Source organism: Notechis scutatus, chromosome 3 (assembly GCF_049901735.1).
Source record: "Notechis scutatus isolate UNSWTSFEM ecotype Mainland chromosome 3, rNotScu1.2, whole genome shotgun sequence".
Classification (NCBI taxonomy): domain Eukaryota; kingdom Metazoa; phylum Chordata; class Lepidosauria; order Squamata; family Elapidae; genus Notechis; species Notechis scutatus.
Window position 1 is genome coordinate 129,620,629 of NC_142011.1, and position 25,937 is coordinate 129,646,565.

At 38.4% G+C, this 25,937-nt stretch overlaps 1 protein-coding gene across 3 annotated transcripts in view; it reads right to left on the reverse strand.

Moving 5' to 3' along the window:
* The window catches only part of LOC113415857 (cadherin-12), an 817,727-nt gene that overhangs the window by 118,474 nt on the left and 673,316 nt on the right, over positions 1-25,937 (reverse strand). The gene's annotated exons all lie outside the window — the stretch shown is intronic.

Consider the following 25,937-nt stretch of genomic DNA (forward strand, 5'->3'; position numbering starts at 1 on the left):
AATATACAGTATATCTTTACATTGCTTTTAAAGAGATGGGTATTTGGATCACAAGTTTCTAGGCTTACAGTTTGTAAAACATCATAACTGTTAGTATTTAAATTTTTATCATTTATAATAGTTATTAACATGACTTTACAAGGCAAATTGCGGTAATTTTGGAAACACCAATAAGAATATATTTCTTTTGTTTGTATTTCATGAAGAGGAAGAAGTACCTGGATCTCAGTTTTGTATTAATGACATTGTATGTGCACGTAGAGGATTTTCAACTTAATAACATTTCCATTATTTGATTTTAGTCTTATACATTTCCTTGAACAGGAAATTCATGAGGTGTCAGGAGCACATTTCTAATATGCATAAGCATAACTATGCTTCCTGCATTGATTTATAAACATTCTTAACACTCTAAACTGCTCTTAATTTTATGCCAAAGAAGGTTTTTAAATCTGGACTTCCTTTCATAATTTTAGTATTCTGGTGATGATAAAATGGTGACTTTTAATTTATGTACATTTCGTGTCTTTCCTGCTCTGATGCACAGCTTTTGGTTGTAAGTTTTACAGGTAAAAATGATTGGTTGATAATGCCAGTGGCTTCAATGTTCTCTCAGGAAGCTTCTGAGTTTTACGCTGATGTTCTGCTGTAGATTTGCAGTTGATCAACCTTTCTTATCATTTAAACTGTAAATGCAGTCCCAGCACTTTTTTCAGTTTTTGATATAGCAGCTTGAATGCTTTTCAGCAGCCATGGATTATGGCCCAATATATTTCCAGGTTTCGGTGTCTGTCAAAAATTGTAGAAATATGGATTGAGACTGTCAAATCCATCACATAGGATTTCTATTCATCTGTTTTCCCTTGTATGTAAGTGGCAATGAAGATAAAGTGCTACATGCTAGGTAACAGAAAATGCTTCTAGCTCCGGGTTTTTTCAAGTCAGGTTTTTTTTTTTTTTTTTTTTTTTGGTGCAATCACTATTTCATTCCCAGAATTTTAGTATGTGCAAGTGAAAACATAATTATCTTTCACTTGCAACTCTCCTATATTTTTTACAGTTTTTTTACAAATACGTTTATTTGTTTATTTGTATTAGAAGCATCACAATTCAAATAAGGCATACTATACAACATGAGCTTCTGCACCAGAGACAAATTCTTTGTGTGTGTAATCACACTTGACTAAATAAAGTATATATTCTCTTCTCTTCTCTTCTCTTCTCTTCTCTTCTCTTCTCTTCTCTTCTCTTCTCTTCTCTTCTCTTCTCTTCTCTTCTCTTCTCTTCTCTTCCCTTCCCTTCCCTTCCCTTCCCTTCCCTTCCCTTCCCTCCTCTCCTATTCCTATTCCTATACCTATTCCTACCCTACTCTCTATATAAAATACAAGTTTAAAATATGTTCAAGTTAAACAAATCTTGCCCAGAAACTAGCAACATTGTGTTCTGTCACACTGCCATGAGGGCTTCAAGTGTACACTGATCAGGACACAAAGGGCAGTATACTTATGTGTTTTTGTCTGCATGTCACACAATAGCAAAGGTCAGAAGCCACCAGATAGCCCCATTTGTTCAGAGTGTCTCTGGATCTTCTTGTACCCATATGTGGTCTATTCAATGATTTTGCATACTTCCCAGCTTTCTCCAGACCCAGTGCCTCCATTAGTTCTATCCAGTGTTGGTTCTTTGTAGCTTTCCGTGCATCACTCTGCTGTCAAATTATTCAACATTTTCCATCAATCTAAATAAGCTTTTCCCAGATTTAAATCTCTGATGAGCTGGTTGTAGGCCATAAAGAGGGTGTTGTCTAGATATTGTTGACTTGAGCCTCTCTCTGTATGCTCCTGCTTCTTTGCAAAGAGCAAGCAGGGCAATGCCAACTAGCTGGTAGATCTTAATTAGAGGTGTAGATTTAAGGCATCCAGTAATAATTCTGCTAGCTTCATTCAGAGCAACATCTACTTTCTCAGCATGTGCTGATTTATAGCAGACAGCAGGCATAGCTGCCTGCCAAATAGCAAAGAGCTAAAGCTGTTGTCTTAAGGACCCTTGGTTTGGCACCCTAGGTAGAGCTCATTAATTTCCTGAGAAAGCAATTTCTTCACTGACCTTCAGTTTAATATTGGTACAGTACTGCTTATATGTTAGGGCCCTATCCAGAGTGATCCCTAACTATTAAGAGCTGTAGCAATGCTCCAATAATACCCTTTTGCATATAACATGCAACTTCCTAGTCGCCTCTTCATTTTGAAAAAAATAATAGAAAATCTAATCAAGAAAAGATGAAGAAGGTAAAGAATGGCTTTTGACTGGTAGTACTAGATATTAACCATTTGGAAGCGCTTAAGCCAAAGATAAGCCTTGTTATGCTGCATAGTTAGAAGCAGGCTTCAACATAAATATTTCATATTTGTTTTTTTTTAAAGATATACACTGCTTTTTCAACCAATGCTTTGATGGATATTTTACAGTAATTTAAAACAATGCATTAAAAATAAAACGTGCTAGCTAAGAATCACGTTTTGCTGATATGAAATGAAGATAATATAACTGCTTTGAATTTTCTGCATGGAATGTGGTTCCTGCAAAAACAACTTTGATCAAATTGCCTTGAAGGGAAGGTTAAATACAGTTGACTCTTACTTTCAAACTGATACTGCCTGAACCATTTGATCAATGATAAATGATTGGAAACCCTATACATAGTACTGAGTCAGGCTTTACTTATTTTCATCTTTATGGTATTTATTGTTACTACTTATAGAAGAATTCTACAGTGGTTTCACACTATGTAGTAGAGAACAAACATTTATAGGAACTAATAAAGTACTTTATGATGTGTCAATTTTATTACAATTAGGGGGGGAAAGTCTACCTCCCCTCCTGTTATATAAAAATGTATTTGGTTATGGGGTGGGATTTAATGAAAAGATAACATTGGATAGAAACTACTTTTTTATAATGTTTACTGGATATAATTTAATAAATTCAAAGAATACATCTCAGTTTTGAGCAATGTTTTTAAAGTTATATTAAGTTAGAAAATGTACAAAAATGTTTTAAAAATATGATGGTGTTGTGTTAAAATGAAACTTTCATTAAAAGTGTATTATACATGGAATATAATGAAATATAGAGTTTAAGTTATCTCTCGGCTTCAATTGAATTCCCCCCTTCCATCGTATTTATCCCCCCTTGAAATTTCTTAGAGCAAGATCTATATGGAACTAGGTCTATGAAAATAACCAAGACAGATTCAATGATGCTATTATCAAGACTGAGGTGACAAAACCTTGAAGGTCAAGTAAAGTGGCAATGGTTTGGATGATCCTGAACTATTTTAAAAAGCCATGTGCCCTTCTGAATCTTATTATTTATTTATAGATAAAAATGATCCACTGGCCTTATTTTAAAGTTGTGTTTAGCATATGCATGCATTAATTTGTATTAAATAGAATGGTATTGCTTTTTGCATCTTCCTCCAAAATTTAAGTCCTGGAATAGAAACTGTGTGTGTATGAGTGGGTGCATGTATGCATGCATACATATATGCAAGCAGTCACATATGTGTATGCATTTTCACATATTCAAGTAACAAGACCTGGGATTTTCATTTCAAAAGACTAATGTAGCAATGCTTGGAAATGCCATACTGAAATATTGGAAGACTACCTGACAAGCACATGTTCTATGGAAGAGATATTGAGGTTTAAATCACTGCCCTTGTTCCAATAGTGCTTCATGACAACATCCTGGTTTTGTAGCACATTGCACTTCCCATGTTCATGTTTTATCAAACCATAATAATATATAACCCTAACTGGTCTGCATCACTTAGTCAGTATGAAAAACTATTGCAATATTCAAAAGCCAAATGGTACTAAAAAGAAAAATAACCCTGCATATCAGGTGATGAATAATATGCAGACAGCAATAATAGACTATACAAGGAAAAGGAATATTAGGAAAAGGCAAGCCACTAAGGTTCTAGAAGATGAGCCTAAAACACTTGAAAAAGAGTTACAGAAAACACCACAGAAAAAGGACATTAAGTTAAAAATTGATATAATTAAACACAAAATGGGTCAAATAGAGAAAGAATTAGCACAGAAAATTAGAGGTGCTAAACAGAATTATTTTGAGGATGCAAACAAACCAGGTAGATGGTTAGCATATAAATTGAGAAAAAAGAAAGAATCAAGGAAAATACTGCAGTTAATAGATGATCAAGGCCAAGTTTGTCATGACAACAAAGAAAAGAAGGAAATTATCTGAGATTTTTATGGGAAATTATATAAGCAAGAGAATATTGATGAGGAAAGAGTTAAGCAGTATTTACAGAATGCTAATTTACTCAAGATGCCTAAAGAGACTGAAAAAATGTTAGAAAGCAATATAACAATGATGGAGTTAACTGAAGCACTTAAGAAGCAAAATAATGGAAAGACACCAGGCCCAGATGGACTTCCGGCAGAATTTTATAAAACATTACAAGAAGTGTTGAACCTTCCATTGCTAGAAGTTATGAATGAAGTTATGTTAAAGAAGAAGATACCCAAATCATGGTCAGAAGCCTATATCACACTCATTCCAAAAGAAGAGGCTGATCCATTGCAGATTAAGAACTATAGACCTATCTCCCTATTAAATGCAGATTATAAAATTTTTGCTTCAATATTGGCAGAAAGACTTAACAAATATCTAAATAACTTTATTCATTCTGACCAAAATGGATTCCTGCCAAAGAGACAAATCAAAGATAATATGAGAGTAATTTTGGATACCTTGGAATATTATGAGGCACACCCTGAAAAACAAATAGCTTTGATATTTCTAGATGCACAAAAGGCATTTGATAATGTGAATTGGCGATTCATGTTGTTATTGTTGGAACAGATGGGGTTTGCCAGAAAATTTATTCAAGCAATAGAAGCCATATACTACAAGCAAACGTCAAAGGTAATGATAGAGGGAGAATTGACAGACTCTATCAATATAAGAAAAGGAACAAGACAAGGGTGTCCACTATCACCTTTGCTGTTTGTGTTAACTTTGGAAGTGCTAAATAGAAATATTAGAGACGAAAAGAGTATAAAAGGAATGAAAATTAAAAAGGAAGAATTTAAATTGCAAGCCTTTGCGGGTGACTTGGTTTTTATCTTAGAAGACCCTTTAGAAACAGCACCAAAATTATTGGAAAAGATAGAGGTATATGGCAAGGTGGCTGGTTTGAAAATAAACAAAGATAAGACAAAGATTTTGACAAAGAATATGTTATCAAGACAAAAGGAATAATATGCAGACAGCAGTAACAGAAGGTAGGAGGGGGAATAATTTCACACACACACACACACACACACACACACACACACACACACACACTTTCTCTCTCACACACACACATACTGATGCACAACATAAAGCACTCTTTGCTCAGCTCCAAAATAGTGGTTTCTACATTACTTGATTTTTCTGGATTTAAAGATTGGCAGCTAAATATGCATTACATTTTACATTTCCACTGAATGGCTTAAGTGTGCAAATGTCACCTCAATTCTGAGTGTCAACATAATCCTCAGAATTTAGATTACTGCAGGAGCTTCTTGAATGAGGAAATTTGAACTCAGAACTCAAACACTCTAATCACTAAACAATACTTGTTATACTACCATATTTTTCGCACTATAAGATGCTCCTTTCCCCTTCAAAAAAGTGGGTGGAAATGTCTGTGTGTCTTATAGAGCGAATGTTGCCAAAGCCCCACCCACTTGCTGGTCCCCACTCTTCAGCCATTTTTGGCCTCTGCACACTCCGTTTTCAGCCTCTGCGTGTTCTTGGCCTGTTCCAGCCGCTATCACCACTGCTTGCCGCTGCCTATTGCTGCCACTTGCCACCGCTGCACTCTCTGCCACCATTCGCCACCATTTGGTGGTGGCAGTGATCAGTGGCAGCAGTCCCCGTTGCCTGGAATGGGCCAAAAATGGAATGCACTGAGGCTGAAAACAGAATGCATGGAGGCAGTGATAGGCAGCGGCAATGGCAGCAACGGGCAATGGAAATTCATGCAGCCTGGAACAGGTAATCGATAGTATTCTGGGAGGCCAATCCAACTGCCAATCAGCTACTCGGGCTAAATCAGGCTGCAATAAAGTGCTAAAGCTGACCAGGCTTGCTGTTTGCTGCAAAGACGCTAGCCGGATGAATACCGATGAATGCTAGGAGGCAGAGGCAGAATTTTTTCCTTGTTTTCTTTCCCAAAAGCTAGGTGCATCTTAAATTTTGGAGTGTCTGATAGTGCAAAAAATATGGGTATATACTGTATTTTTAATTGATTTCATATAGTACAAGTTGTTCCATTTTTTTTAAAAAAAATCTTTGTACATAAGCTGTTAAATGGGGGTGAATAAAACATAAATATTCAAATAATAATTTTTTTAAAAAAAATAAAATGTAAAAATGTACAGAATACGAGAAATATGGGAAATGAAACATGAAAAAAATAGAAGCATACTTTTAAAATATATTTATGCCATATTCACTTGAATCTTACAGTGATGGATGAATAATGTTAATTTCAATTATTTAATCTTTAAACTCATGCCATTCTCACATCACTTTGAAGATTAAAAAAAAGATTTACAGACGAAAATCAATGCAATTTTGGAAACATTTTCCTGATTTAAATATTTCATTAAAAGATTTGACCATTTGTAGAAAATAATTTACTAATCTTATAGGTATTTTTTTATGCTTTTATCTAATTGGAAAACCATCTGAAAAATCAAAAACCAAAATTTAAAAGCATGAGATTTGGATTTGTGAAATGAATCAAATACCTGGATTTAGGAAAATAAAAATAAAAATCAACAAAACAAAACATTTTAAAAAAAAACATAAAAAAACACTCTGCTATGGTTTTCTCAAAGGTTTGTTTTTGAACTTTTATTATGTCCAATATTTTATTCTAGTTCAAATACTATTTTTGTTTACATGTATCGAAAATCCATTGCCCCTTTAACATACAGCAAAGCATGTATCTCACCTCAGGCTTCAAATTTAGGTCTCATTATTTTTTCCAAAAATAACTTAGACTAATGAAATCCGGTGGATAGGAACAACTATCTCTACTTGAACACCTAATGTCTGTAACTTTTCTTCTACCCCACCTCAAGGAATCAATGACAATAAAACAAAGAAATATAAGAATCCTGTTTGCCTCTTAAAGAACTTTATATACTAGAACAATAGTATTTTATTTCTTTCCTTCATTTTTGATTGTTTCTATTTTATTATGTTAGTGCTTTATCCAGCCTATTTAGAAATAAATATAAAAAAAAAAGAATTTTCAAAGAAAATAAAATACTTCCAGAGTTTTAAATTTAGAACAGCTCTCCTTAACCTGATATCTTCCCAATATCTTGGAGCCATATAAAATAAAATAAAATACCTAATTTAGTGTCACAATTCAGTCCCATTCCATATCCTTCAAAATATTTGCTGTTGATCATCGTTAGATGGGTTCCAGAGGTAGTATTCAGCAGGTTCTGACCAGTTCTGGAGAACTGGTAGTGGAAATTTTGAGTAGTTTGGAGAACCGGCAAATACCACCTCTGACTGGCCCCCTCTATTCTCCACCTCCCATTGAGTCCCAGCTGATTGGCTGGGTCTGCACAGGAGAACAGAGCTGGAAAACAGGTTAGTCGGGTGGGGAGGGAATGGAGATTTTACAGTAACCTTTCCTCAGGAGTAGGGAGGGAATGGAGATTTTACAGTATTCTTCCCCTGCCATGCCCACCAAACCATGCCCACCAAGCCACGCCATGCCCACCAAGCCATGCCCACAGAACCGGTAGTAAAAAAAAATTGAAAACCACCACTGGTGGGGTTCCACCTGTACATGCTTAGTCCCAATATATCCTATTCTTTTTGACATGCAGAATTCATTTTTTCAAATCTTATTTCAGATTCTCAGTTGTATCCACAAACCCAACACATAATTTGGTATAATTTCACTGGTATAATTTGAGAAAAGGGAATGTTGTCATATAAAGATACACACATGTGTATAAATATAACCCTTAAATTTAAAATATATAAGTTTTCCACTGATTAATGAGTATTATCAATGAAAAATATCAGTATGCAAGAAAGACTGTATACTCTTTTTATTTATTCAACCTGCATCTGGAAATATATTGAAGGAAGCTGTATTAGAATAAGATAAGTGTAGTTCTTAAAAGTGGATGAGAAAACATAAATAACCTGTGCTATGTTGATGGCACTACTCTGATAGCTGAAAATGCAAATGAGTGAAAACTCTAGTAATGAAAGTGAAGTAATACAGAGCAAAAAATAATGGAACTAAAATTAAATGTAAATAAGACCAAACTAATGTCAACATATATAGCAACCCAACCTTACAACTGACAATGAAGATACAGAAGTGACAGATAGCATTATCTTTTAGGATCAACTCAATAGTAAAAGAACCAGCGATCAAGAAATATAACATAGACTAGCGCTTGACTGAGTAACAATAAAGGCCTTGGGAAAAGATATTCAGATGTTGGAATATACAAACATGAGAATTGTGCAGACATTTTTTTCCCTGTTATACTCCATGAAGAAAAAAGTTGAATTTGAAAAAGCAGAAGAGACATTACCAGTGGAGAAACAAGCTAACATCTCAAATGCCAACATCCAATCAATTTTGCTGACTTTACAGGAATCGATGACGAAGCTGCAAGAAACAATGATGAAATACCATAACGAGACAAGAGCAGATATCAATGAACTAAAAGAGGAGATGGGGAAATTAAAAGCAGGAATGAAAGTGGATATCTCCAAAGTAGAGGACAAAGTTGGATTATTACAGCAGGCCTTGGAGAAAAATGAAGCAACAATAAAAGAGGTAGAGAAAAGGACTGAACGAACCGAAAGGAAATTAGAAAGGGTAGATGAAGAATTAAAGTATGTGAGTAAAGAAATGGAGGACTCACTGGTCTACCTAGAGATGGACAAGGCTGCTACATACTTGAGATTCCAAAATCTAGTGGAATCCAAAGAAGAAGACCTGGAACAACTAATCGCGGGAATACTGGCTGGACTATTGGAAAAGGATAAAGATGACATCTTAAGGGAGTTTGATGAAGTTTACAGGATTAGCACTAATTATGCGAGATGCCACAAATGCCCAAGAGAAGTCCATATACGATTTGCGAGAAGGAGTGTCCGGGATATCGTATATAGGATGTCAAGAGTTGAAACAATCATGTATAAAGGCAAAGAAATCTTGATTCTCAAACAAACACCAAGAAGAGTAAGAGAACAAAGACGAGACAAGTTCTTAGCAGCTTACCTAAATCAGAAAAGAATCGTATTTAAATGGCTAATCCCAGAGGGAATGTTAGTTTTTTGGAACGAAAGGAAAATTAAAATAGACTCCATGGAAAAGGCCCAGGAATTTTATGAGTGATTGGTAGGTCTGGAAGACCAGAGCAGTAAGGATGAACTGGAAACAAACTCCCAGGAAGATCAAGGCTATCATAAGAACAGAGATGGAACTTTAGGAAATCAAGGAAATACTCATCTACATCAGGAGAGAGAAGAAAGTAGGACACATCTTCAGGCACAAGGAGAGACCGGAGCCATTACAAGACAAAGAGTGAAACAGAATTAATTAAATGGAAGAAGAAAAGAAACTATCAATTAATATAAATGGTTTAAACTCGACGATAAAAAGGAAAAGGATAATAGCTAAACTAATCAAACAAAATGCTGATATAATATGCCTACAAGAAACTCATATAAAGAAAACAGATGAAAAATACCTAGAATGTCCGAAATTAGGGAAGCTATTTACCGCACCAGCAGACATGGGGAAAAAGAAAGGGATTGCAGTATATGTTAAAGAGGATTTGAAAGCAGATTTAATATGGTCGGATTCTGAGGGAAGAACTCTGGTTTTGCAGATCTGGATTAATGCCATCCCAATTCTCTTAGTGGTAATCTACGCCCCGAACGGAGATCAATAAGAGTTTTTTAAGCATCTTTATGGAAAAATAGTAGGATTGGAAAAAAGAAATATTTGCATCATAGCAGACTTTAATTCTATTGATGATTATCAAAAAGACCACAGTAATGGGGGGAAGAACAAAGGGGGGAAAGAGAGCTTCCCAAGATATGTATGGAAATGATGAAGGAGTTAAATTTGATTGATATATGAAGAAGATTACATCCCAAGAAAAAACAATTTTCATTCTATTCAAATCCTCATCAAATATGGACATGAATTGATATGGCATGGATGAATGGGGAAATAGCAAATGAGATAAAAGGGATTGAAATTTTACCTAATGAATGGGCAGATCACAATCCAATTCAGATAATATGGAAGGGTAGGGAAAAACCCAAGAAAAGATGGAACGTTAAATACTCAGTTAACAAGAGAAAAAGAATACACCAACAAACTCAAAGAGGAATTAAATTATTTCTTAAAGGAAAATGATAATGGAGCAACTATGAAACAAAACATTTGGGATACAATGAAGGCAGTAATAAGAAGTATAATAATCTTTTATAACGCCAAGAGGAATAAGGAAAAATACGCCCAGCAAAACAAATTACAACAAAAAATTAAGGAATTAGAAACTCAATTACAGGGTACCCCAAAGGATTCAAAATTGCAAAATCAGATAATAATAACTAAACATAAATTGAATTTAATTGAACAAGAGAGAATGATTATAAATTTGAATCCAACTAGATTTTGAGCATGCTAATAAGCCAGGGAGATGGCTATCATATAGACTAAAAAAAGGAAAGAAAAGAGATTGATTTACCAGCTAATAGATGGAAATGGGGATATACAACAGAGTTATATAAAAAGGAAGAAATTAACAAAGATAGAACAAGAAACTATTTAGATGAAGTGAAGGATAAAGCAATTGGGGAAGAAATGGAAGAATTATTAAACAAAGATATTACTTGGTTTGAATTGAAATCAGCAATAGAGAACCAGAAAAACAATAAATCCCCGGGACCAGATGGGATTCCAAGGGAGCTGTACAAGGCAATAGCAGAACAAATAGGACCTCTTATGGCGGAAGTTTTTAATGACATCTTATTGGCAGCCAGGATGCCGGACTCATGGAGGGGGGCATTGATTTCACTGATCCCGAAGGAGGATTCGGATCCCCGATATATACATAATTGTAGGCTGATTTCACTGTTAAATACTGATTACAAAATATTCACTTCTATTATAGCAAGTAGACTAAAAAGAATGTTAAATGAGCATATATATGAAGATCAAAATGGATTTGTCCCGACCAGACAAATCAGGAACAACTTAAGAATAGTACTAGATGTCTTAGAATTTTACAAAGCCCACCCCGAAAAACAAATTGCACTTATGTTTTTAGATGCAGATAAGGCCTTCAATAATTTAAATTGGCAATTTTTAATCCAAAAAAAAAAATATAATATGAATTTAGGCACCAAATTTGAAAATATTATAACAACCATTTATGATACACAACAGGCTAATATTATAATAAACGGGGAATATACCCGCCCAATAAAAATAGAAAAAGGAGTCAGACAGGGCTGCCCACTCTCACCCCTGCTCTTCATATTATCATTAGAAGCATTACTAATGCGAATTAGACAGAACCCAGACATAAAAGGATTAAAGGTTAAGAAAGAAGAATATAAGTTGCAAGCGTTTGCGGATGATATGATTTTTTTCATTGAGGAACCAATAGAAAGAGGACAAAAATTGATGAATGAATTAGAACAATTTGGAGCAGTAGCAGGACTTAAAATTAATAGGAAGAAAACAAAATTAATGACTAAAAATTTAACAGAAAAACAGAAAATAGAACTAGAAGAAGTTATGGGAATACATGTGATAAAGAAAGTTAAATACTTAGGAATATGGTTGACAGCACATTGTAAGACACTTAAGGAAAATACCGTATTTGCCGGCGTATAAGACGACTTTTTGCCCTGAAAAACATGCCTCCAAGTGGGGGGTCGTCTTATACGCCGGGAAGGACTCCGACTCCCACTTCGAGCTTGAGTTGCAGCCGGGAGGGAGGCTGGGGGCGCGTGTGTGTGTGTGTGTGTGTGTGTGTGTGTCAACACACACACACCACAACCTTTCCCCCTCTTCCTTCCTTGCAACCTTTCCCCTCTTCCTTCCTTAGTGGTATGGGGAGGAGAGGATTCGAAGATCCTCACGTGCGGCATACTTTTCTTTTTTTCTTTTTTTTTTGCACGCAGGTTTTGCATGCGGGCGGCTGTAGGTTAAGGATGGGAGCCCCGGGTGGGTTATCAGGTTTACGGTGCTTCCAACATGTGCGAACGGTGGGAGGCGGAGAAGAGAGCGAGCGGCGCCCCGCTGTGTGAAATCCTGCCGTCAAAGCAACACTGGGGAGGCAGGGTATAAATTTACCAGGTTAATGTAGCAATGGTGATTAATGACCAGAACATTGTTTGCGGGTATTGGGGTGTGTGTGTCAACATATTTTACGCTTAATGGTAAGCAATGAAAAATATTTTTAAAACTCATTTCTAAACTCCATAGCTATTTGCATATTCTTGGTTCAAAATTGGATTAGCTCATTTCCAAAATTGTCCAAAGCAGAAAAGTGCGTCAAAAAAAAAAAAAAGTGCAAAAGTGGAAGGTGTGGAAGAGGGGGTAGTCTTATACGGCGAGTATATAACAAACTCTATATTTTGAGTGGAAATGTTGGGGGTCGTCTTATACGCCCAGTCGTCTTATACGCCCGGCAAATACGGTAATTATGATAAATTGATGCAGCAGGTAAAGAAGGATTTAGAAACATGGGGCAAGCTGCAACTTTTATTATTAGGCAGGATTGCTGCTATTAAAATGAATATTCTTCCAAAATTCCTATATATATTTCAGACGATCCCAATCAAGTACACAATTATTTTTTTTGAAGAACTTAATAAAATAACTGTAAAATTTATCTGGCAAGGGAAAAAACCTAGAATAAATTTAAAGGCAATGCAGGATATGAAGAGCAGGGGAGGGCTGGCACTTCCAAATTGGGAGTTGTATTATAGTGCAGCCTCTTTAGTATGGTTGAAGGAATGGGTGAATTTAACCAATAAGATAATATTACTCTTAGAAGGCCATGACTTGCAGAGGGGGTGGCATGCTTTTTTATGGGATGTAGGGAAAACTAGCCAGAAATATTTTCACAGACACCTAATCAGAGACTCATTATTAACTAATTGGAAGAAAATAGGGAAAAAACACTATTTAAAAATAGCAATTTGGATTTCAACAATGGAGGCGATGATTCACCCAAATAATCTGGATATCACTAAAATGATTAAATATAAGGACCTATTGGATACACAAGGAAATTTGAAATCACGGCAAGAACTTCAAGAGCGGGGACTAAAAATTGATCAGTGGGCATATCTTCAAATTCAAAGTAGATATAAACAGTACAAGAATAGAATTTGGAATTAACAATAAACTCCAGCAATTAGATAAAATTTTATTAGGATCAGGCAAAAAAAAATATAACAAAATTTTATAATTATTTATTAGAAGTAGAATTAGAAGAAGAAATTGTAAAAGGGAACACGATAGCCTGGAGTAGGAATATAGGACGTAGCATCACCATAACAGAATGGTAAAAGGTCTGGGGTAGAAATAATAAAATTACAAAATTGGTAGCATACAAAGAAAACGCCTATAAAATGTTTTATAGATGGCACCTTCCTCCTTTGAGATTAGCGAAGATGCACCCCAATATGAGTCTGAATTGCTGGAAATGCAAAAAAAAAAAAAAAAAAGGAACTTTTTTCCATATGTGGTGGTCCTGTACAGAAGCTCAAAAATATTGGCAGAAAATTAGAAATTGGCTTGAAGAAATGACAAGAGAACAGATCGAATTCAAACCAGAGTTCTTTCTGTTAGGGATCTTTGATACCGTATATGCCGGCGTATAAGACGACCCGGCGTATAAGACGACCCCCCAACATTTCCACTCAAAATATAGTTTGTTATATACTCGCCCCCTCTTCCGCACGCCTTCCACTTTTGCACTGTTTTTTTTTTTTGAGGCACTTTTGCGCACCGTGGAAACGAATCCCGTGAAGCCGAAAGGAGCAGCCAGCCTTCTCCCAGCTCCCAAGGAAACGAGGCTCGCACCGCCCGGGCTCCGCTGAGGTATCCGGCTGGGGCTGTCAGAAGTTGTTACCGCTGGCGCGGCTCCGCTGCGGCTCCAGTCCCGCGTTGCCTCGGGAAGGAAAGGCAAAAGGAAGAGCCGCGGCGGCACTTTGCAATGGCAGCAGCGGCTCCTGGTTTTGCCTTTCCCTTCCCGAGGCAACGCGGGACTGGAGCCGCGGAGCCGCGCCAGCGGTAACAACTCTGACAGCCCCAGCCGGATCCTCAGCGGAGCCCAGGCGTGCGAGCCTCGTTCCTTGGGAGCTGGAGAGGCTGGCTGCTCCTTTCAGCTTCACGGGATCGTTCCATGGTGCGCAAAGTGCCTCAGCTGCGGCAGCCGCAGTGCTTCCCAATTACTATTTGCCGGCGTATAAGACGACCCGGCGTATAAGACGACCCCCCCAATTGGAGGCATGTTTTTCAGGGCAAAAAAGTCGTCTTATACGCCAGCAAATACGGTAAACAAATATTAAAAAAAAGTGAAATATATAATAATACACATTTTGACAGTGGCCAGATTGGCTCTTGCACAATGTTGGAAGCAGCCTCATGTTCCATCAGAGGAAATGACCATTCTAAAAATTTCAAGTTGTGTAGAAATGGACAAATTAACTTTGGCATTAAAAAATAAAGACACTTCAATATACTACAACAGCTGGAACTGCTGGTACAAATGGATAGACCAAAGATAGACTTCACACTAAAAGGCAAAAGAGGATAGGATAAACCCATAGTAGTGATACACAGATATATGTAAGGATTAAGTGTGTGTGTATGGCATAAAATAAGGATAAAAAAGAGGTCTTACAAACTGTTGAAGATGAGAATGTTTTTAATTGTTTTCTTTATTTTTCTTTCCATTTTCTTCTCCCTTTCTTCTTTTTCTCTCTTTCATTTATGTATGTGTTGTTGGTTTGTTTTAATTGTAAAATCAATAAAATTTATTTAAAAAGAAAAGAAAAGAAAAAGCAGTTTTTTTTTTAAAGTATTGACAGTTTTGAATTTTGGCTTTTGAGAAGAGTCCTGAGAATACCATAGATAGTCAAGAAGACAAACAAATGTATTATAAAACAAATTCATTCAGATTTCTCACTGAAAGCATACATGATCTGGTTCAGATTATCATATTCTGGAGACAAACTAAGACATTATACTAAAACAGTATAACAGAATTGGAAGGTACCTGGGAGGTCTTCTAACCCAATCCCCCGCTCAAACAGAAGACCTTATAACATTCCTGATAAATGGCTGTCCAATCTACTCTTAAAAACCTCCAGTGATAGAGCACCCACAACTTCTGGAGGCAATCCATTCCTCTGATTAATTGTTCCCATTATCAATGAAATGTCTCCTTAGTTTTAGGTTGGCTCTCTCTGTCAAAGGAGCCTATAATGCTGGTAAAAATGGAAGAAGGAAAAACAAGACCACTAGTAGCAAAGTAGACGATGACAGCAGTGATAGGTGCTTTGTTGGAAAACCTAAAGAGCCAGGAGATCATGGACTATCTATGCGGTCAGCAAGATTCAATACCAACTTAATGACAGTTAATCAATGGGCTAGCTAAAGTAAGATGAGTCAAATGTTTTAGATAATTTGGAGAAAAAATAAAAAAAACAACAGCTTTGGTACTGTGAGGATTTTGACATTGGTTTTGCTTACATAGGAGTCAAGTAATGAAATAATAACAATGCTATACAATTATACACAGTTGAGAGCTTGGGAAATATTAGAAGACAGAGATGAAGAAAACCAGAAGCATGTCCATGGGGAGTAAAAAATAAACAAGTAAGTACTTAAGCTTTTCTTAGAATATCATTACACACTTCTGCTATAATCTTGAATGTTTGTGCCACTGACAAAGTATGTGCTGTTAACTTATTTCAGAAAGTCAATACACTGGGAAAACAGCATAAAGGGATTGAAAAATGCATGACACTATTCCGGGAATTGATTTTTCATGTGCTTTGAGTACCGTTCATTGAACAATATATTCTATCAAGACATGTGTAATTTGAAATGAAAATGGTAGATTCTCTATTTGGTCTTTTGCTTTGTTTTGGTTTGCAATAGCAAATAAAAACACAATAATAACAAATACACAATTTACATTTCTCATTTAATTGTCACACACTGTTAACTGGCCAGTGATATAAGCCAATAGAGGTTTGGAGTGATAAAATTCTACATAAATGTTTATTAAACACATTGAACTGACTTAAAAATGATTGTTGCTTGCCATTTTATTTACCATGGTGCTGCATTAAAGTCAATAAAGAGATGTAATCTTTGTTAGAAAAACTAAATAATATTATCCCGAAACTATTTGCTCTGTATGAGCGACATATCTTGTATTAAAGTAAAATCTTGTGTTCAACTCAGAGATTCCACAAGAGCAGTTCTGGACAGAAATCATATCAATTAGTATTTTGTATAATTAAAACTGCCAAGGATCTCTGTCTGTCAGGGTAATGATGATTTAATAGCTGACCAGATGCTGTAATGTGTAATACTGTAATGATGATGCAATGGTAGTAATGAGTCAGAAGGGTTATTTGACTGCTACCACTTTAAGAGGTTGTATTATAAGAGACGTCCTGTTGGGACCTATTTCTCTCTCTCCATGTAGCTGATTGCTGATTGATTGATCTTTGCCTAGTAGGTGTATGCATAGTTCTTGTAGAGATAAACAATTATTTAAAATACAAACCTCTGTGTGCTGTATTTGCTTCTGGGTTGTCTCACCTAGCCACACTGCGTGCACTCTGACACTGTCACAGTTGTTCATAAGTTTTGACAACTTTTCCATGCCAAAATAAGGAAACATATTACAAAGTCATGGGGCAAAATAGCTTTTTCATCTTTGTTTCTGGGCATATATACATATAGTTACTTTCCCTGCTCCTTGCAGATGCTTATGTTGCTCTGTCCTTAAAAGAATTCTAAAAATGAATTTCCATTGATTTTAAAGCCAATGTTTCTTTGTTGTTCTTGTTTATATGCTGTTCTGTATATTTTAAGGGGAAAAGGGACAATTTATACAACTTATGAATTCTTTATGGTTGTCATGGCATGGATAAATTGAAAAGTTTTGTCAAATGACAGTAGTTACCAAACTTCCCTGCCACAGAAGAATAATCTATGCTAGTGTGGAGAATATAGTTGACAATGACAGAAAATATTGTGCCTTGCACATCACTGTTGATTGTTTTCTTCCCCACGGAGAAAAATAATAGTTGACACTGTCTCTAGTATGTCAAATAAAACAAAGTTTGATACGAAGTAAGCAAAGCACTGTTATTTTGTAGACAATGAATAATGAATTTTTCTTTTTTCTTTTTTCTATCTATATAAGTACTGGAAACTTCTGGAAAGATTTATAAATTGATTTTTAGTTATCTGCATAGTTCCTACAATATTGTTCGATGCAATATTTTCCCTATTTAGCAAACATGGCATATGAATTCAGTGACCATAAATTGGCATAGAAAATTTGTTTCGTTAACCTAGATACTGGTGTACTTTGCTATTTTTTGTAAAGAAAGTAGAGTCAAAATCAAGTGTTATTTGATGAATCAGATAATTACCTTAATGACTAATGGAGCTTGACACTGACATTAATTTATTACTCTGCTCACCTAGCTTCTAAAAGTAGCATGTATTAGCCAAAGGTACATTACCCTTTCATGTAGTTCATAACAATGAAACACAAACACTTTCTAGAACAGATGTGGTATTTTTTCATACAATGCATTTCATTCTCAAGAGAAGTGGATTCACGTGTACTTTCTTTTCTAATCACTATTGGAAATAGCTTGTCAATGGCTTTTCAGCTATTAACAACCTTTAGATCAACAGGTTTTGCACCACTGGTTGAGTTTCACTCCTTAGTGAATTTTTTTTAAAAAAGTTTAAGGCTTTGTTATTGTTGTTGTTTTGGAAGAAACAGTAAAAAAATTAAAACATTAGCTTAAGAAAGTTTCAGACTAATGGTTCAGATAAGTTTGAAAATAAGATTTTACAATTAATTATAAATAATCTAAAATACTGAAAAATATTTAAAGTAAAATAATACACTAGATTTAATGACATATGGATGAGAAAGAACATACAGGAAAAAGAAAAAAAAAACTGATAGACATCTCTAAATCAGGGGTGGGATTCAAATTTTTTAACAACCAGTTCTGTGGGCATGGCTTAGTTGGTGGGCATGGCTTGGTGGTCATGTGGCTGGATGGATGTGGCTTGGTGGTCATGTTATTGGCTGGGCATGGTCAATTCAATATCCCTCACATCGAGGCACACATCTCCTTGCCTGGCCTCTCATGACTGTGGGGATGCTGCAACAGTCATAAATGTGAAAAATGGTCATAAGTCACTTTTTTCAGTGCCACTGTAACTTTGAATGGTCACTCCACACAAGCAAAGTATCAGCAAAGGAAGGAAAAACTCCAGAGAAGTTCCTGAAACAGGAAGTCTAGTTTTGCCAAGAATGTAATAAGGGTTAATAGAGAGGCAGTTTCCGTAAGCAACACCAGAATGTTTCCTTCCTGCCTTCCTTACAGGATTAGGCCAGTAATTTCTTCTAACAACTGCTTAGAATGTTAACAACCGGTTCTAGAGAATAGGTGCGAACTGGTAGAATCCCACCCCTGCTCTAAATACATCGTTGCGTGATACTTTGAAGGTAAACATTTTATTTTCTGAGTTGTTTTACTAATGTTTGTGTAGAGAGAAGATTGATGCTGGGGAGAAAGGCACTGACAAATTTATCATGGAGGATAAATACATTTCAATGAGAAGAAAGACTACAGTTTTAAACCAGTGCCAGCATATGACAATGAGAGAAGAAACTGAAACAACTGAGAAAACAAAGCTTGACTTCTTCAAATTGTGTATTTGGAGATAGTTGATAAGAATTTGATTAGCTGAAAGAAAAATCTATCAAGCAGTCTGGAACAAATAAAGGCAGACTATTGAGGCAATAATTGGCAAGCAGCAAACTTGGGATGTCATATGAGAAGATGATGAGTTAAAAAAACACTGAGTATGCTTGCTCTATTTGAAAGAAGCAGAAGGGGAGAAAAGAAAAGAAGAAAAGACAAGAAAAGATATAATGGACAAATTTACCCATAAGTATTTGAGAAAAGCTTTGTGTAACTTATGTCTGGATGTGCAATGTGAATTTGGCTTTAGAGTGGCACACTGTGCTTCAAAAAGTAGTATAAAATCATTTTATAAATGGTTCTAGTCTTTCCTGGTATAGGAAAATGTGCTTGGGAACTGTATGTTCTATAGGATTCTCTCCTGTCTCTTGTGTCGGAAGCTTTACAATGGAATGTTTTCAATATGCTAATAACACTCCTTTTTATTGTTCCATTTTTTAAAAATTCGAAAGAGATAATCATCTCCTTTGTACATTGCCTAACCTTGACATTTGGCTGGGTGAGGAAGAAGCTGAAATTAAATCTAAGACAAGATGGAAGTTCTGTTGGAAAGAAAAAAAGTTAAACTCTGAGACTTGAGGTGAAGCTTGTTCAGGATATACTGTAATTGTATTCCCCACAGTTTGGGAGTATTCTTTATATTCCACCTGTGACTGGATTGATGTACAACTGTGGTTACTGCATTAACTAAGCCAGTGAGACTTAGAAACAAAAATTCATGACTTGATTACAACTTGTCTTAACTACTGCAGTGCACTATGTGGCTCTACTTTTGAAAAGTGTTGTGAGATTGCAGGTTTCTGACAGATGCTAGGTATATAATTTCTGGGCTGAACAATCTGCATGGGTCATCAGTTGCACTATATACTTGCACAATTTAAGGCACTAAAGCTATTCTTTAGAGTTTGAGGACTTATTTATATGTGGGACAGCTTCTCACATTAACTGGGCAGATTTACAAGGCTTCAGACACCCTTCTGAAAATCCTCCACTTCCAGAAGCTTGGCTGTTAAGTACCATATAAACGTCCACCTCCTGTAGGCTTCAAGACAATGGAATATACTCCCCAAGGAAGTAAATGTGGAAGAAGTTAAAAGCATACATATTTAATTCCAAAGGCTGCTCCTACTAAACATCTGATAAAAAGTCCCTATAAGGAAAAGAAAAGTAGCAATCCTTATCATATCAGACATTCACATTACAAAGAATGCAAAATTTATATATAGGGAAGCTATCTCAATACTCTCACGAATGAAGATGAACATACATGTCCCGGGATAATGTTGCAGGATCTAATCAGAGTCCGTCACCAGGACCAGAAGTTTTGTCTTCCAAGTTTTTGGACTCGCGCTGGAGCCCACCTTCAGGAAATGTCTCTCTAGGAGAGTGTGTGCTGTTCAATATCTCCATATCTACACACACAAGCAAACACAACCCAAGAATTTTGGCAAATTTCAAATGCTAAGACAAGACTTGAGTGTTAGAAAGAACTACCAGGTCTATATTGAATTCCCCTTTCTGGTTCATAGAATCTAGTTCAATTTATAATATGCTCTGAAGTCATTTCAATGGTTTTATATCTATACAACATACTTAACCTGATTTCCAGATTAACTAATTTCCTGGATTTGCTTGAAATATTGAACTAGTAACTGACAATCAGATTTACCAACATCAATCCACAAAAAACACCATTAAACAAAATTAACACCAAGCTTAGTGCACATCTGTGTTATTTCACTAATAATGTGAAAAAACAGCCTCAGTGTTTTAGTGTTATGGCAAAACTTGTCTTCTAGATTCAGAAAATTATTCGGTTCTCATGATATAGATTTCTTATTTGTTTATTTAGTCTAAATTCCAAATTTCTTTAGGAATTCATTTTGGAAACTCAGTTTAGTAAATTTTCTTTAAAACCCATACAATTTTTTTCTAAAGTGAGTATTTCTGCCCCACTGCCCCCAATTAAGAAGTATTCACTGGCCTGTAGTCTCCCCTCTCCATGTTTGAGTTCTGTGATCTGAAAGAAGCAAAGTTTTCCGTATGAGAAGTTTTCTATCATGACAAACTCTCCTGGGTTTTGACAAAGTGCAGGAAGCTGGAAAGCTTGTAATCTGGAAACCACTGATGAAAGTTTAAACACACTTGTACACAAACATATACATATACTCCCTCCCCTTGCTATCTTGGAACATAAATAAAAACTCCTATAAAAATTCCTATAATGATAATGGTTGTTGTTTTTAAATAACTATTAAAGTACTAAACTACTAAACTGTTGCCATGGGGATTAATTATTACATTTTTTTGATGTGAGAATTTTGATAGGGTTAAAGAGGTGGTTCTTTTATACAAATGAGGTAGGAAAAAATCTATAGAAGATTTTATTTCTCTTTATGTTAGAAATGGATAAACAATTTGTTTACATGTCAGCAGGTAGCATAAATGTTATTGGCCTATCAAGTTCCTATTTATAAAAAAACACATCTGTTCCTGTAAGAGATAGCAAACATTAGATAAATAGGATAGCAGATTAAATTGAGGCAGAATTTTAACACATTACAGACTTTTCAACCAATCACATAAAATCCAGCTCATAGTATGAAAACTGATCATTGTACCCTGTATCCTAAAACATTCTCTAAAGCTTCATTTGTGTTTTAATAATAAAAAAAATAAGTTCAGTGATAAAGAGATAAAGGTCAAGAAAGCACACATTAAGGATTGTTGAAGCAATCACCATGGGAGGAACTCTTTGAGAAAGTAGGTAAGAAAATGTAAAAGGAAAGATAACACAAGATAACCTCTGGCATGAGGGTAACTATTCAAGCTTCCTCAAAAACCAAGCATTTTCAGCAGCACAAATCCATGTAGAGAAAGAAAAAAAAGGAAAGGAAAGGAAAGGAAAGGAAAGGAAAGGAAAGGGAAGGGAAGGGAAGGGAAGGGAAGGGAAGGGAAGGGAAGGAAGGAAGGAAGGAAGGAAGGAAGGAAGGAAGGAAGGAAGGAAGGAAGGAAGGAAGGAAGGAAGGAAGGAAGGAAGGAAGGAAGGAAGGAAGGAAGGAAGAATACAAATACAAAACACAGAAGTAAATTGAACATATACTTCCAAGTTGCTTTTTTACTGCATTGTTTTCTTGGATCCAGTCCTCCATCAGTCTGCAATCTCTACCATTCAGTGTTTTTTCACAGACTGAGAAGAGAACATTTATTTATCATAGCTACTTCTTTTAATCCACCACTCTAATATAGCTGGCAGGTATGCAATTCAAGTTTTGTATTCTACATTTAGGAAAGAATCAAGCAAGTGTGTGTCTTTTTTCTGTATAGACTCAGAAGTATTCCACCTACTCTTACCTATTGTGATCTACCTGTAGTAAAGCCAAGGATCCCTCTCCTTCTTTGTATAACAGGACTGTACTTGTGCTGTATTAGCATACTCCAAACCCTCGCAACTGATTGGTCCAGACGGACAGCGACCTGATTGGTCGAAACCCCGGCCGTGATTGGAGCGCTAAGAATCTGCCGCGATTGGCTGTGCCGATCGCGAGAGATTCAAAGCGCTGCCATTAACCACCGAGCCGCGAGCCAGCCCTATATGAAGGGCTGCCGCGGCTTGTATTCCCAGACTATTCCTATTCTAAATAAAGAGCTGAACTCACTAGAATGGTCTCGTGTCTCCTTCGACCTGATCCACCTCAGATCTAACACTGGCGACGAAGGTGGGATCGTGAGACAAAGAGACCACCCAGCACGTGGCGAGGCGGCACACAGCAGCAAGCAGAATGGCGGCATCAACTCACCACCCGCACCCTTCAATCCCGCTACCGAGGACTGGGAATCCTATACCGATAGGTTCCAGATGTTCCTCGAGTGTAGCAATCTCAAAGATGCCAACGGTCACAAGAAAGCGGGCCGTATTCCTCGCACACTGCGGGCGGCAGTGTTTAAGATGGCCAAAGCCTTGGCCAAGCTGGAGGACGTCAAGACCATGGAGTGGGGCGACCTCGAGCCCCTGCTACGAAGCCACTACGCCCCGTCGTGCCCATCCTCATCCGGCGGCACGAATTCTACAGGCGGGACCAGCGTGAGGCGAGGGCTTGGCGACTTCATAGCGGCACTATGAGATTTGGGTGGCCTGTGCGAGTTCGCCGACCTGGACGAGGCCCTGCGAGACCGCATCATCCTGGGACTCCGAGACCCCATTCTCCAGAGCCGCATCATGGCGAAGGGCAACATCTCCTCGCCGATGCGCTCACAGAGGTAGCCGCAGCTGAAGCGGCCAAGAAATCAGCGGCTCGGATGCAGCAATCAAGCATCACGCCACGAGCAGCGACCGGCGAGACGACACCGAACCCCGAAAAGCGACCCGAGATCGACCACCGGGATGCAACCATGCACCACAGCGACATTGACTCCTTCTCAGGAACCGAGGACGAGGAGGAGAAAATCCACCGTTTGCAAGCAGCACGAGGGCGACAGGAACCCCAAGGTCGTAAGTCAAGGTTCCAGTGCGCCGGCTGCGGAGGCGATCATCCCCGTTCGGACTGCCGGTTCCTCGATGCCGTTTGCCGACAGTGCGAGAAACAGGGGCACATCGCCAAGGTATGCAGAAATAAAAACACTACAGCCCGCAGCGACGAGATGGCAGCCCTCGCAGGCAAGAGAACACCCCCACCAGATACCGAGACCGCCAGACGGAGAGCCGCTGGAGCCAAGAGGGTCGGAACAGGCAGCTTAACGAGGCAAGGCAAGGGGAGGAAACACACCAGACCGTCATCGTCGGCCATTCCTCCACAAGAGACGCCAGAAAGGTATACGTGACGGTGGGGATAGAAGACCAGCCATGCGACATGGAGGTGGACTCTGGGTCCTCCCTCTCCATGGTCTCATGGCACACCATCAAGCGCCTGGTTCCCTCCATCCGCCGCAAAGAATTAGAAGACCAAACACTAACCCTCAAAGACTACCAGGGAAACCGCATCCCTGTAGTTGGCAGAGGCCATTTTAAAGTCACCTTCAAGAACCACACCGAAGTGCTACCCCTGACCATCGTCGACTGGGATCGGCCGAGCCTGTTGGGATTACAGTGGTTCGCACCCCTAGGCATTGAAGTAACCAGAATCCACCGCACCGCAGAGTCGGACTGGGAAGTGGCGCTCGTGGAGGACTTCCGGGAAGTTTTCGATGACAGCCTAGGCAAGTACCGGGGGTCCCCTATCTCTTTTAACATAGACCCAAGCATCGCACCAATCCGCCTTAAACCCAGACGAGTGCCATTTGTACTCAAGCCCAAGATCGATGAGCAGTTAGATAAGCTCATCGCGCAAGGGGTACTGGAGCCAATCGATCATGCCAGGTGGGAGACCCCCATAGTCACCCCCATCAAGCCAGATGGGTCCGTGAGAATTTGTGGGGACTATAAGGCCACCCTAAACCACACGCTCCAGCAAAGCGCATACCCCGTCCCCATAGTGCAGCACCTTCTGCACTCGCTGGGGAGGCCGGATCTTTGCCAAACTCGACCTGGCGCAAGCCTACCAGCAACTGCCGGTCGCGCCGCAACCGCTGAAGCCCAAACCATCGTAACGCACCGGGGGCCTTCTTGCAACCGACTCCAGTTTGGAGTCAGCGTGGCACCCGGGGTCTTCCAAAGCCTCATGGAAAGACTCCTCTAGGGCATAGAGGGGGTGGTGCCCTATTTTGACGACGTCTTAGTGGCCGTGAGAAACGAAAAGCAACTAGAAGCCCACAACAGAGGCGGTAATAAGGAAACTGGGCAAACTCTTTGCAACACACGGCCTGCCAGATATAATAGTGTCTGACAATGGGCCCCAGTTCACCGCACTAGCGTTTGAACAATTTCTGGCAGGCCAGGGCATACGCCATGCATTAACCGCACCAGCAAACCCGGCGGCGAACGGACGAGCGGAACGCATAGTCCAATACACAAAAAAGGCCATACAGAAAATAGAAACAACCAACCTACAAGATAAAATTAATAAAATGCTCCTCATCCAACACATTACACCGAGCGCAACCACAAATAGAAGCCCGGCAGAACTAATGATGGGCAGAAAACTATGATCAACACTAGATAGAATGCACCCCACATACACCCCTGACAAACCCCGGCTCTTCCAGCAAGCACAGAAAATTCAACATAGGTGATGCCGTATATGCAAAAAAACCTGTCGGGGGAACCACTCTGGATACCAGCAATGATCACCCAAATAACCGGCCCGTATCATACCGACTAGAAACAAGCGACGGAAAAACTGGAAACGGCACATTAACCAACTAAGGTCCAGAATAGCTAACAACCATACACCCGAACAAGAAACTAGAAGGGGGCAAGGAAAGCGTTAAAGAAAGAGGGAACCCCCTAGCACAAGCCGAACAACCCCCACCCGGAACAAATAACCCGCAAATAAACCGGTCCTACTCACCAGTAAACGTGGGACGAACCGAACAGGCAACCCCAGAATCGTCACCGGGAAGGAGCAGCCAGGCCAGTGCAACCAGCCCGGAAAGATCCAGCAGAAACAACAGAGACGGCAGCTCAACCAGCCCGGGTAGACCAGGAGGGAGCTACCAAGAAAGGCCCAGCCCGACCTTCCAGGCGGTTCCATCCCTGGGAACCAGAGCGACAGAGAAGGCCTCCGAACCGGTTGACAACCAAACAAGAACTGAGCTGCGCAGGTCAACTAGACAGGTACGAAGCCCCGCCTACCTGCGCGACTACGTCACGACGCACCGACAGACGAAACCAAGAGGGGAGGGGTGTG